Genomic DNA, 14,574 nt, shown 5'->3' with positions numbered 1-14,574 from the left:
ACCGAGCGTCCGCCTGGCTTTCGCCCCCTGCGCTCCGCGGCGACCCGGGCGGGTGGGGGTTTGTTTCTCCCGGCCTCTCGGGACGTAAGGAAGGATGGATACGCACGGTCTTCCGGCTTTCAGACCAGCGGGGTGGATGTAATTTAAGTTTTAAGGAGGGGCGGGGGCTCAGGCAGGTGCAGAGTAACACTCTTTTGGTTGTTGTTCCTGAAAACAAAGTGTGAGGGACACAGCAGCGGTGCCGAGTCCCTTGCTGAAATTTACAGTCCTTTGCTCCCACCGTCGCTCGCTCAAGGTCTGAGCTAGGAAGGTCACGTGAGAGACTGCTTTCCTCTTAGTATCTGCTTCTTGGGAAAAGACCCTTACTCTTAAAAAAAAAAAAAAAAAGAAAATTTAAACCATAAAGCTTGCGACTCTAGGGGACAACTCTAAAGAAGGTGGTGTAAGGTGCAACAGTGGATTGCAATTGTTTGCAGGCACTGACAGAATAATTTTGTTTATCCAGATTGTAGGGTTAGCAGTGAACATTACACAGTATGTTAGCAATTATAGTTTATTACCCTGATTAAAAGGTGAGGCATCTGAACTTTTAAAAACTGAGCAAGAAATCTCACAGAGTGAACTGCCACTGAATTTCAGAGTTTGGTGCAGAAGGGCAGTGATTATCTTGCAGCTATCTGCATGACATCTCTATTTGCATTTGTGTGAAGTATTTTGTGCTCTGCCATATTGAAAAATTTTCAATTAGCAGATTCGTAACCAGCTCGAACTTGAGAATCTTCATCGTGACATGCTGTGCATACTCTATCATAGACCTTTGATGAAAATATTAAGTAATTTGAGAAAAGCTAAATGTAGCTAATTTGAATGAATAACTTAATATATCTGAGAAATGATCTTGACTTTCAATTACCACGCAGTAGCAATATTTCTGGTAGGCATTGCCCCATTTATGTTTAAAATGATATGTACTGATGATATTAGGAGAGTTACATGCAGTAAATAGTAAGACAATTGCAGTGATGGCTAAATCATACAGGATTGTGTAGAGGAACTAAGAGCATATTTAAGTGTTATTTTTTATTTAAGGCTATATTTAAGAGCCTGCTAATGTGATAAGTAATCTCAATTTAATAGCTTAGGCAAAGTGAATTATAAAACAAGAGACAATCAAGATCCTGTATTTAATTTACAAATAGTAGCACTTCCTCATGAGTGAAATTTTTAGATAATAAATAACATACTTCTATTTGTAGAAATGCGTGGGGTATCATTTTTTTTCAATAGTTGAAACCCTTTAGTCAGTAAGCACTTATGGTAAAATCAGAGCAGTACTAATATAAATGGGGCATATTTGATGCTGTCTACTCTGTCTTTTCAGAGTGTGATTCTGCCTAAATGATTTTGTTTGAAGTGGGTTTTAAGAGCACGGTGCTTTGATTTAATGCCACCCTTCATAATGGGGGAAAAATCTACTAGGCAAAACAAAACAAAACTCTCCCAGAATACTAGGCTTATATCAGTGGTATTAGCAGATGATTGTGGACAGATCAAGAAATTGAGGATTTTAGGCCCAGAGCTGTCCCTAGTTCTAATCTTGGAGTTAGCACTTTTACCTCCTTGAGTGTCTGAAAATGAAGCTAGGACCATCTCAAGTTTATCTCTCAGTGATGAGTGGACAAATGCAAGAGAAAAAGGTGCAGGGGTTTTCAGAACTGCTAAGTGCTGTGCAAGCATTTAGTTTTGTGGTGTTAAGACAACCCTGCCTGTACTGCAGTGCTGGTTCCAGAATTCCTATGAAGAGCAGATTAGGAATGGCACTTTCATTGTAATAGGCCTCAGGTGACATGTGTTAAGGTTGCATTTTTCTTTCTTTTTTTACTTAGGTTGTCTGTGTGTCTATTTATTTATTTATTCATCTGTTTATTGAAACAGGGTCTGTGTTGCCTTTTCAACCTCTGGACCCAAGTGGTCCTCCTGTCTCAGCCTTCCAAGTAGCCCAGCCTGTGGATGTGTGCCTCCGTGTATGGGTAGTCTGTTTATTTTTAAAGAGAGGGATGCAACATAAAAATGAGAGTTGCTTATTGGCTTGAGGAGTAGAGGGTCGGTGGTGGGGCAGCTGTATAAACAACTGACCACAGTTCAGTGGTAAGTGCTTTAGTGGAGGAGTGGAAAGCGCTTTGGGAATGCAGAAGGGAGAGTCATCAGGTCTTCCAGGGGTATTTCCTGTAGGTTCCTGCCTGGACCTCAGATGTTAAGGGGCATTTTACCAGGCAGAGAATAGGGAGGGCGTGCCGGACAGGAGCAACTTGAGCAAGGACCCAAAGATGTGGCATAGGAATCTGCTAATTTCTTTCCACCATAAATTCCTCTGGTGACCAGATCTGGAATATAGGAATATGTACTCTGTTTTTTTTTTTTTTGTTTGTTTTTATGAGTGAGGCTCTTTCTATTTCAGGCTGGCCTTGAACTCACTGTCTATCCCAGGCTGGCCTCAAACTCTCTTTGATCCTCCTGCCTCAGCTTGCGGGGTGCTGGAATTATAAGTGTGAGTCATCATGTACAACCTATGTGCTCAATTTTTATAAAACTTTTTTTTTGTTGTTTTTTGGGTTTTTTTGTTGTTGTTGTTGAGACTGACCTGGAACTCACTATGTAGCCCAGGCTGGTCTCAAACTCACAGCGATCCTCCTGCCTCAGAATCCTGAGTGCTGGGATTACAGGTGTGAGCCACCACGCCCAGCTAAAACTTCTAATTATAGATGTCTCTCAACCATGAACATGAACAAAATGGAAGGATGATACAGCGGGCTCCTGTGTACAATTTGAGGAATATTTTTGGGACCCTTTAACTTGGAACAGAACTGGGACCACTGTTGTGGACAGTGAGAGAAAGAGGAACCTGGGGATTGTCTACTGAGTTAAAAAAAGGGGCGAAAATAGAAAATATATGGAAGTAAAGAAGGGTACAATGAAAGTTGAAGCAGAGCACACAAACAAGGAGTACAGAGCCTTGGAAATGGTGTGTTTAGGATAGGACACTTCATAAACTTGTATTTGGGGAAGGAAGTTGAAAATATGTAGATGTGGGAATTAGGTTAAAGAAAAAAAAATGTAAAGCTTCTTATGAATCAGCCATTCATGGTTTTGAAGTGGAGGAGATGAAAGTCTACAAATGCTAATCTTGTTTTTTTTTTGGTACTGGGGATTGAACTTGGGTCCTTGTGCTTGTGAGGCAGGCGGTGGAACCACTGAGCTAAATCCCCGGCCCTACAAATGCTAATCTTAAAATCAGAAAAATAGCAATTGTTTGGATGTATAAGTCAAAATTGAAAAGTCTCAGCAGGCACATTGGCGAAGATTACCACTACCTCATAGATTTTACATTTATAGTTAACTAGGAAGGAATTACATGGTTCCCACTATTTGTGATTTAAGATATGTAAAATATCACTTTTGGAAAAAATGCGCTGCTTAATTTTGGTGAAAGCATTTTTCTCACAAGATTTTAAGGTTCTTGTGTGTGAACTTAAGAACTGTTTCTAGGTCATAGTTCTGGTGGTGGTAAGGGAGCATTTTGAAGGGCTAGTGACCACGTGTAGTTTCATGTGATTGGTGAAACACTGCCAATGTTTGCCATGGTGGAACAGGATTGGCAGACTATGGCCTACAGGCTGATCTAGCAGCTGCTTGTACATCTCCCAAGTGAAGAATGGCTTTCTACATTTTCGACTGGTTGGAAATAAAAGAAGACTAATATGTTGTGACCCATGACATTTATATGCAATTCAGATTTCCTTGTTGGAAACAATTTTATTGGAACATGGCCATACTTACTTAGTTACATATTGTCTGTGGCTGCTTCACACCACACTGGAAGAATGGAGCAGCTGTGACCAAGGCTTGTGGTCTCCTGAGTTAAAATATTTACTATGTGAGCCTTTCTAGAGGAAGCTTGCCATTCCTTGCTTCAGAAGAAAGACTCTAGCTAAGTGAATGACAGTGGACATACTGGAGACAAAACAAACTGTGTCTTTTTTTGAGAAGGAGTTGGCAAGGTTTGGTTCCCTGTCCTTTAATGAGGAGTTCTGAGTTGCTTAGAGGGCAGTCAGACCCAAGCTGTTAGGCAGGCTGAGAACCCCTGGCTTCACAGGCCAAAACAGAAGTCCAATTTAACACTGTTGAATATGTAAGAGAGGTTGGATGTAATCTTTTGAAAGCAGCTGAGGAATTTTTTAAAAGTGTTCATGTTTCCTTTAAGAAATACCTCTCAGGCAGTTTCTTTGCACCTGATTTACCCCCCACCCCTACCACAGTTGGATGTTATGTTAGCTATTTTGATGTGGTTAAGTGAGAGTGAAAGAAATCAAGGAACTGATTTGTTAAAACCAAAATACTTTGTAGCACACATGGTGTGAGAAGATGACTCAGATATCAAAGAAGCATTAGACATGGTTCCACCCTTGAGGAATATAGAAGATCAAAGAAGCACACAGAGCAAGAGCACGTCCCTGGGAGAGGCTGGTATCTACCAGGCAGGTTCCCAGGGATGACATTACCTTGGTAATTTCTCCAGGGCTCAGGGCTGGGCTTGAAGCCATGGAATCCTGATTTGTCAGCACATCAAGAATTAATGCATCTTTCAGGGCCACATGCATAGGGACCAGACTCAGAGACCTTAAAATACCAGACAGTTCATTCATTTGACAATAAAATCTGCAGCATCAGAGAAGCAGACACTCACATCCTCAGGCTAATGTATTCTTTTTCTAGGCAAGCTGAATGGGAAATCCAATTGTCACCAGAAGCACATTGCATCCATTTACAGAGAGAAGTGAAGCTGCCAGCAGATCGGGGTGCTTATGTCTCCTGACCTGCAGAGTGCATTCTTTTCCTAGAGTGACAGAGCATGGGAATGGAATTCTAGGTTCTGGGAATTCTTCAGGACAGTTTGGCCAGCACCTGCAGCAGTTAGATGACCTCTACAATGCTCCCATAGCACACTGTGTCCAACCCTCCAGTTACCTGGGTCAGACACCACAGTACGGTAATCATCTGTTCACATCTCTTTTCATGTGCCTTGATATTAGTCCCTGTATTTTTCATCATTATTCCAGCTTCAGCACAGTGCCCTGACTATACAGGGTACAAATGGGACAAAGGTGAAATGGTCACATGTACCCTTCTTGGGAATGTAGAGTGACATCTGCAACCCTTTAGGTGACTTCTTGTATCTGCCTGTACTGCTCTTTCTGTGTTTCCTGGCTGATGTGCATTTTATTTTTGACAAAAATAATATTTCATAGCTGTATTGTTATCTACTCTTTAAAACAACAGTAGTTTTTATTGTGGAAAATTTCAAACTATGCAAAAAGAAGAGAGAACAGAATGCTTCCTTTTTTTGGTACCAGGGATCGAACTCAGGACCTTGTGCTTGTGAGGCAGGCAGCAGAATCACTGAACTAAATCCCTGGCCCCAGAATGATTCCCATGATCCTCATGTACCACCCCTCCCTCACCACAGCATGCATCACCTCATGGCCAGTCATGTTTTATTGATAAATTGATCTCCCTTTACCCCCAGGATTATTTTGAAGGAAATTCCACATAAGGTACTATTTCAATCTGTAAATATTTCACATATTCCTTAAAGGTAATGACTCTTTTAAGGAAAACAATTCCATTATCACATTAAACATTTTGACATTAGCAGCTGTGCTTGGTGGCACCTGCCTGTAAACCCAGCTACTCAGAAAGTTGAGGTAGGAGGTTAGCAAATTTGAGGCCAGCTGAGACAATTTAGTGAGACCTTGTCTCAAAATTTACAGAGGGGAGGCTGAGAATGTAGTTTAAAGGTAGAGCACTTGCCTAGTATGCATGAGGCCTTGGGTTCACCCCAGTACTGAAAAAATTGACACTTGCAGTTTGTATCAAAATCTAAATTTAGTTGTTGTGTTTTTAGGTCTGAGTCTGAGTTATCTCTCTTGTGGTAAATTTCTTGAGGAAAATGATATTTTATTTTATAGCCTGAGTTTTAATTGTTCCCCCCTCATGTCTTCTCAGATGCCCACCTCCTATATTTCTTGTAAATTATTACTTGAGTCTAGAGCTTGAGCGGATTCAGATTTGATTTTTTTTTTCACAAGAAAGCTTTAGCAGAAGTGTTAGTTCCATCACGAGACACACTGTTGTCTTTTTGTGATGTTAGCAATATATTGTTTTAAAGTTGAATGCTTGGCAGCTATTTTGCAGTTTCTTGGAGGACATCTCATGTGGCCCCAGATTGGGAACATATGATATACATCAGTTAGATACAAACTAGTACACTGGTTAGGGTTAGATTCTGGGGTGCTGACTTTCCTCACCCTGGGGGCTCAGGGAAGGAGAGTCAGTCTGGGCCTGGGCACTTGTGGGGTGCTGTCCCCAAGGTGCAGAGGGCCTGGGAGGAGCCTCCTGAGAGAAGCCTGCAAGCTGGAAGGAGCCTTCAGAGAAGTGGTGCTCAGCAAGGCAGACAAGTCCCCTTGTCGTAGTTGGGGTTCCCCCAGATGGATGTCTGCCTGCTCCTGTGAGGGTGGACTGGCAGCTCCATTTTGTTCACATTCCCCACGAGTTTGTAAGATTTTGTGGCTCTTCTCTGGTAGCTTCTGCTTAAGCTCCTGGACCATCTCCCTGGGTTCTAGGCAGTTCATTTTTCTTCAGTCAGATTCAAACTCATCTTTCGTGCGTCTCATTCAGAGGCACTTTTCCTCCCAGTGCTTTGAATTCACAGATAAGGGAGAGGAAGGGAAGGACCACCTCAGGAGTCCTGGGAGGCGCAGGAAAGAGAAAGAGGATGGGAGTGATTGGGTGGGGAGGATGACAGGGACAGAACCTGACACACCAGCTGGCTGCGGGGAGTGGAGGCGGCGCCATCCTGGGCCTGCTTGACTCAGCTGCATCCTGGGTACCCCACTGGCTTCCACTGCCCCAAAGGAAAAACGCGAAGCCACTCCTCTCCTTTCTCTTCAGACTTGTTCTTTTTTGGAGCATGCACCTGTGCTTTTAACTATTCAGATTGCTGAAACTTCACATCTTTGGCACATTGTCTAGACCAGGTGCATTTTTGTCTCCTCTTGGATATTCCCACACAAACATCCCATTAATACATTGTGGCAAACACTGCTTTCCTTCACTTGCTGTGATGCTGAGACTGGAGAAACATTTATTTTCCCATCTGCCTCGAGGCTGGGTGTCCATGTGACACAGGGCTTGCTGATCTGAAAGCAGAAATATGTCAGAGACCTCCAGGGAAGCCTTTGCTTTACTGATAAAATAGAGAGCTATTTGCTACCCCTTTCTCTCTTTTTTTTTTTTCCCCTCTCATTGAGTTTATTGGTACGTTTGAGGTATACAGTACAGTTACATTCATCATTGGGATCTTGTACCTTTACATGACAGGTCTTGGTTCTCATTTTTTTCCCCATACCCCTGCCCTCCCTTCACCCCCTCCTTCCCTCCCCATTTACAAACACTTTATTTCCATTTTTTCATTTTCTCCTATTTTTTCTTTTCCTCTTATTCCTTTTCCCCTACCCTTCCCACTTTCCCTACACCTTTAGCCCCTTTCCTCCTATTTCACATTGTCACTTATCTCATTAGGATCTTATGTACTATTATAGTTTTTCATACCACCCTTTCTCTTTTTCCTGCCTGGAATTCCTACCTGAGGTTTGGACCTGAGACTGCCAGCTATTATTGAGAAGGACCAAAGGAAACATGAAACCCATTTCTGTCTTTGTCCAGCTGTTGAATGTAGATCAGTAGTTCAGATTTTTTTGTTTTGTGATGAACCTGCCTGTTTTTATAAACCACTCTTTCTTAGGCTTTCAGTCATTGGTCGTCAAAACCATCTCTAAGCTACCAAGTTGATACCTAAAATTTTCATCTGTCTTCATCCTTCTTCCCATTGCAGTATATTTTTCTTCTTACTTTCTTATTTTATTAATGAAGTTAATAACTTTGAAATTACCTATGTTCTTCCTTGCCTGTGTTATCTTTTACATCTAATTAGTCACAAATTCTCCCTTTGACTTTTATTGCATATTCCTGTATTATTTTAAGGCCTATCATTTGAGTCTCATTGTTTTCTACTTCTGGTTTGGAAAACATGTTATATTCAAATCCACTTTGTTTTAGGATTAGTCAGAACTGGATGCAGATTGTTACCTCCAGTGCCTTGCTATGTGAGCTCTACCTTTTAGCTATGTGAGCTATTATGATTTATATTTAAGAGGTTCCCCCAAAACCATGTGTTCAGGAGTCAACTTTTTGGAAGGTGATTAGATCACAAGGTCTAATTTTGGCAGGGGAATAATCTATTGATGAGATCATAATTTGATGGCATTATTGGGAGGTGATGGAAATAGGAAGAGGGACCTAGTTGAGGGTGGATGGGAAGTACGTGCCCTAAGTGACTGTATGTGGTCCTCAGCCTCTTCCTCTTGGGTCCTCCTGCTCTCTTTGTTCCTGGTTGCCATGAGATGAGCTTGTTTCTACCACCATGCCCTTCCACCATGATGTTTCTGTCTGGCCAAAAGCCTGAATGTAATAGAAGCAGCCATCCATGGACCGAAACCTCTGAAACCATGAGCAAAAAGCAGTCTTCCTTCCTTTAAATTGTTTTTCTCAGGTATTTTGTCACAGCAGTGAAAAGCTAACATATGAGCCAAGTTGTTAATCTTTCTGACCTCTGTTCCAAAATCTTCAAATGAGGCCACTATCCTTAGTGATGGCCGTGTTGAAGTTTGTGGGATAATGCAGGTGTAGCTTCATGGTCATCTCTAAATAGAAAGAGTATAGTATAAGGATTAAGATCTTGGAAGCCTGAGTGTGTGGGTTCAAATCTCTACTTTGATTTTATTAATGGTGTGACTTTGGGTGAGTTATTTATTCAGTTCTAGTAGTTTTATTGACTTTTTAGGATTTCTGTGTAGTGTTTTTTTTGAATAATGGCAGTTTTATTTATTCTTTCTGTTATGTCTTTTACTGTTTATTTTTCTTACTTTATTATATTGGCTAGGCCTTCCAGGGCAAGGTTGAAGGGGTGAGAATGGACATCTTTATTAGATTTCTTACCTTACAAGAAAGAGTTTACTGTTTTTTTCCATGGTGTTAGCTATCTTTCCCTCCCTCTTTCCTTTCCACAAATTCTTTTTTCAGAAATTATTAAGATGATCCATATGATTTTTCTTTTACTCTGTAAATATTGAGAATTTGCAATGATTGATTTTCAAATGTTAAATCAACCTTGCCTTCCTAGGATAAATACCAGTTGGTTATGATGCATTATAATTTTAATGTATTGCTGTATTCAGCTTACTAATATTTTATTAATACTATTTTTATGTTGATGAATGAGGAATATAAACCAGTAACTTTCTTTGTAATTTTTTTTAGGGTTTAGTATTAACATTGTTTTGGCACCATAAAATAAATCAAGAAATATTTAATTTTGTTCAGTTTTATTTCCTTTACTTTTAAAAGAACTTGTTGAAGATTGATGCTGTTTCTTTTAAAAATATTAATCAACTGGGTCAGCCATTTTCTTTGTGTAAAAGTCTTTTTGCTTGTGTTTTGGTGCTGGAGAATTGAGCCCAGGGAGTGCTGAGCTACATCACTAGCCCTGTTTATTTATTTTTTTTAATTTTGAAGGAGGGTCTCTTGCTAAATTGCCATGGCTGGCCTCAAAGTTTGTGGATCTTCTTTCCTCAGCTTCCTGAGTATCTGGGATTACAGGTATGCATTGCCATGCCTGGCTATGAAAAGTGTTTTGATGGCAGATTCAATTTTTGTTGTTATGAGGGATTGAACCCACGACCTTCTCCCTGACCTACCTCTCTGACTTTTTAATTTTTATTTTGAGACAAGGTTTCACTAAGTCTTTAAATTGTTTACACTGGGCTTGAACTCATGAGCCTCTTACACCATGCTCAGCTAGATTCAATGTTTTTAGCAGGACTTTTCAATTTCTGTGTCTTCTCGTGTCAGTTTTGGGAAGTTCTTTCAGGGAGTTCATTTCATCTAAGGTATCAAATTCATCAGCATAAGTTCATAAAGGATATTATCTTCTTAATAGCCTCAGTATACATAGCAGTGATTCATCTTTTTAATCTTATATTTGTTATTTTTGTGTGCTGTTTCTGATCATTCTTGGTAGGAGCTCCTCAATCTTTTAAAAGAAGCAAATTTTAGTTACTTTGGAGAAATTCACTGATTTGTACTCATTATTACTTCCCCTTATTCTCAATTTGTTTAACTTTTTTTCCCCTGGGTTTCTAAGAGTAGAAATTTAAGATTATCAAATTTAAGCCTTTCTTCTTTGGGAATATAATCATTTAGGCTATACTTTCTCAAGACCAGCATAAAGAAGAAAGCATGACTCTTTCATTATTCAGTTTTTAAAACGAAAACTTTTTCAGCTGGAGAACAGATAATCAGGTTAATGCCAGGACCTGTTGACCTCTCAGCCTTGTGGAGAAGATACTTTGCAAGGTGAAGAACAGTATTGTCAACATATCCTAGCAGTGACCAGCAATGGATTTCATGAAGCGCCTTCAATTTAGCATTAAGGAAACTTAAGGAATTGTAGTTTTCCTGGGGACCAGTATAATACATAACTTTCTGATGGTCTGACTTAAACCAGTGAAAGATTTTAGGATGTTTTTGGAATAGGTGGATTACTTCTTTTTCAAGAAATCCTCCAGGAATATTTTTTTTCCACATCTGAGCCATTGATAGTGATTAAAATTTGGTTGCAATGACTTTTAAGTAGTATTTTCCAGTAAATACTGTACTTGGAATGCTGCTATTCTGTTATTGTCTAGGTGAAGAGTAATACTTTGGAGTCAGCCAGACTGGGGGAAAATTATGTTCTTATATCTTAATATTCTTATATCTTAGTTAAACAAAAACGCATGCTTTAATGGCAGTTTACCTTCTCTCAGTGAAGATGTAGGGGTGAGAAGTAGGAATATTGGTACCACTTTAATGCACAGATGTGTAGTGATCAAGAACCCACAGGTTTTGCTTTTATGCCATGCATGGTCCTATAACTGTAATCATGAAAACCAAAGAACATATGTTAATTGCAGTGACACACTCTTAAAATACTTACCCACTGTGGGTAACACAATTTTCTAAAAACCCTTTATTGAATAAAATTGGTTGTAACATGTAAGCATATCAAATAGGATAATTTGCTGTATAGAAATACTACCTGTAAGTTAGTGAAAAGTTCAAGATTCTTTCTCTTTTTGATTAAATGGAGAAATAATTTTTAAAGACCATTTGAAAATAATATTTGAGATGTTGAAGATAAGTAGAAAAGATCCTTGATAGGAAGCAGACATTACTTGCAACTTTAATAATCTGATTTTTGGTATATGAAATTTCAATTTTGTTTAAACCCTAAATAAAGGCAATAATGTTTTGCCTGGTATTTGAGCAGTTTTGGCTTCCAGTCATTGATTTCTTTCATCTTTATTGAAGTTAAGATATACACTTCTTGTCTTGATATATGAATTCATAGTGAAATAATTATCACAATCAAGCTAATCAGCAAGTTTGTCACCTCATGTAGTTGTGTGTGTGTAATAAGAACATGCAAGATCTCCTCTCAGCAAATTCCAAGTATACAATACAGTACTGTTAACTATAGCCATGTTGCTGTACATTTGATCTCCAGACTTATTCATCCTGCATGAATGAAATTTTTGTACCCCTTGACCAACATCTCCCCATTTTTTCCTCCCTTAGGCCTTGACAACCACCGTTCTCTGCTCTGCTTCAACCAGTTGGATAGTTTTTCCATTCCGCAATAAGCGAGATCATGCATGTTTGGCTTTCTGTGTATGGCTTCTTGTACTTAGCATAATGACCTTAAGATTCATCTGTGTCACAAATGTCAGGATTTCCTTCTTTGGTAAGCTGAGTGATATCCCATTGTGTACAAACATACACACTTTGTATTTCCTTATCCATTCATCTGCTGATGGATCTGTTAGGTTGATGTGAAGAATGCAGCAATACACATGGGAGTGCAGAAGTCTCTTCAAGATATTTATTTTATTTTTTTAGGATGTATATTCAGAACCTCCATACTGTTTTTCATAATAAATGTACAATACACATTCCCACTAGGAGTGCACAAGGGCTCTCTTTTTTTCCATATTCTTAACCAGTACTTTTTTTTTTCATTGAGTTTATTGGTACTTTTTAGATATTCAATACAGTTACATTCATCCTTGGGATCTTGTATCTTTACATGATCTATCTTGGTTCTTATTTTTTTCCCCATTCCCCTGCCCTCCCTTCACACCCTCTACCCTTCCCTATTTACAGACTTTGTTTCCATTATTTCCTTTTCTCATATTTTTTCTTTTCCCTTATTTCCTTTCCCTTACCTTCCCATTTCCCCTACTCCTTTAGCCCTTTTCTTCCTATTTCAACCAGTACTTTTTTTTTGATAATAGACATTTTAGTGGTGTGAGATGATAGCTCATTGTGGTTTTGAGTTGTATTTCCTTATTGATTAGTGGCATTCAATATCTTTTCATATATCTGTTGGCCATTTTGTATGTTTTCTTTGGAAAAATGTCCTTGTTTATTTTGAAATCTTTTTTTTTCCATTATTGAGTTATATGAGTTCTTTATTTTGTATAGTAACCTTTAATCAAATACATAGATTGTGTGTATCTTCTCCCATTCTGCAGGTTGCTTTTTCACTCTGTTGATTATTTCCTATGCTGAGCATTATTGCTTATTTATTGGATACATTACAGGAAAAGTTAAGTTCTTGAGCTGGGTGTGCTGGCACATGCCTGTAATCCCAGCACTTGGGAGGCTGAGGCAGGAGGATTGCTGTGAGTTCGAGACCAGCCTGGGCTGCATAGTGAGTTCCAGGTCATTCTCAACTACATAGTGAGACCCTGTCTCAAAACAAAGAAACAAACAAACAAAAACCAAAAAAGAAAAAGTTAAGTTCTTGAATTTTGCATTTTTTCTTTATCAACTGTTAACAAAAGTGGGATATAACTCACTGTCATTCTGTTTGTCTCTCCTTTACTTGCCTTCTTCTGACAGCCTATGCTCTCTTCTACCTTCTCCAACCCAAATACATCATAGGAAAAGATCTTAGTCATTACATACTGTTCATCCCTTCTGTTGTGCATTCTGCCATTTCATTCCGTGCTCACTGTATGCTGGGCACTCTTGCTGTTACACATTAGTGAGAGAAATTGATAAGCCCTTGACTTCATGAATTAAAATGCTTGCTGAATTCACAGACATTCATTCATTCATTTGGCCTTAAAGAAAACCAAACTCTAAGCACCTAGTGTGTGCTGGATGCTGTTCCAGCTGGTGGGGAAGATAGTGGCAAAGAAGACAGGAAAAGTTAAGTGGTAGTGCATACATTGAAGCCAAAGATAAGAGGATGTGGGGGTATCGAGACTCAGCAAACAAGTCCTGACCATCGCTACCACCATGCAGGTCAGTGGTAAGAACAGTGAAGGAAAATAAAGCAGAGAGAGGTAGTTACTGAGAGAGAATGCTAGAGAAGTTGTTCTGCAAGTAACATTTAATCAAAGACCTTGAAAGAACTGAGAGGTCACTTAGTCTGAATTTACATCAGTGTAATCCAGGCTTTGCTTGATAGTGAATGAGATAAAACAGGCTAGTGCCTGTGGTGAGGACACACACTGATAAAATACGGCTCCCTCCTTTTGCTGGATAGCAAGACCTTCTTTTGGGAAAATACTCACAGTTTATTAATTGTTCTATTTTCACTAGTAGGTGAAGATGAATTCATAAAATGGCAAAGGGGGTAGAGGAAAGGTTTTCGAATTTTGACTTAACCTTTCTATGTTACTATTTAAAGATGTGAAAAATACCGTGCACTTTAGTTTTCCTTCATGGTAATTTTTCAGCAAATAGAAAGCTTACCTGCAGAACTGATGTACTGTTCATCTGGGAAGCACTTTCACATGAGGGTAGAAAGTGCCATCACTGCCAAGGACTGGCCAGTGGTGGCGCCAACATCCCTGACAGTGTCACCAGTTCTTGATGGACTTTCACCGTTCAGATTTAGCCAGTTTAGTTTTACAGGGATCCATCTGCTTGGTAGCTCTGTAACGCCAGTTTCATTTTAGGCCTGTCAGGCTAATGTCCTTGAACAAGAAAATGGTCCTGCATACGTAGGAATCTCAATAATTTCTCATTTTTTGTTTTGATTTTTTGAGACAGAATCTCATTGTGTGATTCAGGCTGGCCTTAAAGTTGTGGTGATCTACCTGCCTCAGCTTCCCAAGTGCTGGGATTACAGGCATGTACCACCATGCCCTACTCCCAGTTTCTCATTTGAAGTCTTTGTTTGCTGTCTTAAACAATTTTTCTTTCATTCCACCAGTTTCCTTTTACTGATATTTTGTCTAGAATTTTTATCATACAATATTTTCCTTATTGTGATATGGCAATATGTTTTACTTTTTTTTCTTGTCTATAATGGAAGGCAAAGGAGAAGAGTGAAACTCTGTTATG

General features: G+C 39.4%; 1 pseudogene; it reads left to right on the top strand.

Annotated features, from left to right (window-relative positions):
* Positions 1–14,574, top strand: part of LOC104850188 — a 38,478-nt pseudogene that overhangs the window by 13,629 nt on the left and 10,275 nt on the right.

This window comes from Fukomys damarensis, unplaced genomic scaffold (assembly GCF_012274545.1).
Source record: "Fukomys damarensis isolate Sample0158 unplaced genomic scaffold, DMR_v1.0_HiC HiC_scaffold_26, whole genome shotgun sequence".
NCBI lineage: Eukaryota > Metazoa > Chordata > Mammalia > Rodentia > Bathyergidae > Fukomys > Fukomys damarensis.
Note: the sequence above shows the minus strand (reverse complement) of the source record. Positions and strands in the feature narration are given on the sequence as shown.